Source organism: Palaemon carinicauda, chromosome 1, assembly GCF_036898095.1.
Source record: "Palaemon carinicauda isolate YSFRI2023 chromosome 1, ASM3689809v2, whole genome shotgun sequence".
Classification (NCBI taxonomy): domain Eukaryota; kingdom Metazoa; phylum Arthropoda; class Malacostraca; order Decapoda; family Palaemonidae; genus Palaemon; species Palaemon carinicauda.
Window position 1 is genome coordinate 12,288,427 of NC_090725.1, and position 2,410 is coordinate 12,290,836.

The 2,410-nt window shown below is 40.5% G+C and overlaps 1 protein-coding gene across 4 annotated transcripts in view; it reads right to left on the minus strand.

The window, feature by feature from the left end:
- Positions 1-1,802: 1,802 nt before the first annotated feature.
- The window catches only part of sol (small optic lobes), a 362,901-nt gene continuing 362,293 nt past the window's right edge, over positions 1,803-2,410 (minus strand). For all 4 annotated transcript variants that reach the window (XM_068380123.1, XM_068380131.1, XM_068380144.1 and 1 more), the window contains one exon: positions 1,803-2,410. This exon is cut by the window's right edge and continues 781 nt beyond it. The gene's annotated coding sequence lies outside the window, so the exon portion shown is untranslated.

Consider the following 2,410-nt stretch of genomic DNA (forward strand, 5'->3'; position numbering starts at 1 on the left):
TCCCTCTCTGGAGATGTGTGTTCAAGAAATTTAGTCTTCTTTTTTGAAGCAATGTCTTTCTTCTCCCTGGCTTTCTTAACCTTGGGAAAGGGAGAGAGGTATGGGGACACGTGATATTTGGAGAGGGGAGGGTCCATCTTATTCAGGAACTCTGGGTTCGCACATGGTTGTGGTGATGGCTGATGGGTTGATTTTGACCCTCGCTGATAAAATCTCTATCAGAGAAAGCCTATACTGTATTCCCCCATAAACTTTAGAAGCCCTAGTCTAGGATCTGTAGGACATGAATCCCCTTTCTTGACGTTCAGAGGAACAACTCACAACTCTGATGTACGTTTAAGATCCTTCGGGCGTGACGCTCCTTTATAATTCTTGATAATTCTTGATAGGAATGACGAGCACCTCTGAGGAGCGCTTAGGTTGGCGATCTTTCTTGTGATCTATCACAATCCTTGGAAAAGGGGTAAAAGGTAATGGCCGGTCACCCGATGGAGCCATTTTCTTTTGAGCTTTTCTCTCAAACAAAACTTCGAGACGCATGTCCTATAAATGCCTCCTCTTGTTGGGGAAGTTGTTCCTATTTGACCTGTGCACACACTATTAAGTTGCGTACTCTTGTACACATCTCACTCACAAGTAGAGCCTCACTCCCCTGAGGTTTACACACTCTCTGTGGTGGCGCACTGCCACTGGTAAACTCATCCTGTGAAGGAGCTCCTTAATCTTGCATGCCTCTGGGAGATTCGTAATATTATCGCTAGGAACTGAAGCCTAAAGAGATAAAGGTGCGCTCTTTGCTGGTTTAGATGCCAAACCAATATGTTCAAAAGGGCTATAGCCTAAGAAACTGCTTACTGCACTCTCATAGGAGTAGACAGGAAACTCAGCGACAAAGTCTTTGTCATAGGAGTTAATGCTCCTGGCTGTTGAGCTTGCTCCAGTGGAAACTCTCCAAAACTTGGAGAGCTTAGGTTAGAGCAAGCTCAACAGCCATGATATCTAAAACTGAAGACTGGGGTTCATTCACTAGAGGAGGAATCCCTGTTTCTCTAGGGGATGCAGGGCGATCTACTGCCCTTAAATTCAAAGGTTCTTGGTCTTCTTTGGTTTGTCCTCTGAAGAGGTAACTGAAGCAGGGCCGGAGTGACGAGTTTTGGTAGTTGAAAGTCGGGATCTTGCTGACTTTCCCAACCTTGAGGATGAACCCAAGGGAAAACAATTGCTCTTGGATCTCTTCTTCCTCCAACTCCAAAATGTTGCACCCTGGGAGGGCAACCACTTCCTGCACACATCACAAGGGGAGTCTGAAATGCAGCAGCGTCCTTTACACATCTGACAGACAGGGTGATGATCAACCTCAACCTTGCTCATAAAGGTGCCACAGTGTTGATCAGGCAGACTTGGGCGTGTCCGGAATCAGCAAAGTTCTTTCACACTCGTACTGAAATGAGGAAAAAGAGAAAATTTGCAAAATTTCAGGCTGGTCGGAGAGTGTCAAAAACAGGTTTGTGTAGCTTGTTGCCCAGAATCAGAAATGATGGCTCTGTGAGCTGTCAGGGCCATACCAACAGTGGATACCGGGTGGGAGTTGAGAGAATCACGATAATTCTTCATTGACTGTTCTCAGCTTTTGCCAGCATCTTACACTTACTAAATAACGAAGGTTTGTATTCATGTAAGAACAAATGTAAATGAAATACTTAGCTTATTTTTATAATAATTTTACTATGACAAATTAAAAAAAAATAATAAAAACCTCTCATTAGAGATAAATATAAAAGAAATCACATTAAAAGTACTGAAGAAAAACTGGCATCAAAGATTCTTCCGAATACAATTAAATATGGACGAGGAATGAGGTAAATTGTGTTTGCACTAATTTCCAAACTATACGAGTACATCTGAAGATGGTTACCCTTTAACTTTTAGTTTAGAGAGAATAATGTTTCTGACACTAACATCTCTTTCATTTCTTAATGTGGTGGTCATGAGCTACAATAACCAATGGATATCCTTTGGTTAATTTTTAGAGCAATTACATGTTCCTTTAGTAATTTAAAAACAGTAATAATGCCATAGCCACATATTTTCACCCTAAACAAGATGCAAAATACTTACTATACAGTAAATTTGAAGAAAAGCAGCATACGAATTACAATAATAAAAGAAAAGTGCCTGCAAATCTCTATCTAAGATTCGGTGAACAGCATAAACAACTACCACAGCCAAACTAAAGCAAGGGCAAAATAGTAACTCGAAAGAAAATATAACTTATCATAATAACCTGAATAAGTAAGAAATCACTTGATGTCTCTGATATTTTAGAAGCAGTACCGTATAACACAAAAAGTCCAGTTCATTTCTATACATTCTGTGCTTAATCAATTTAATTGACAAATGGGGTTATAGA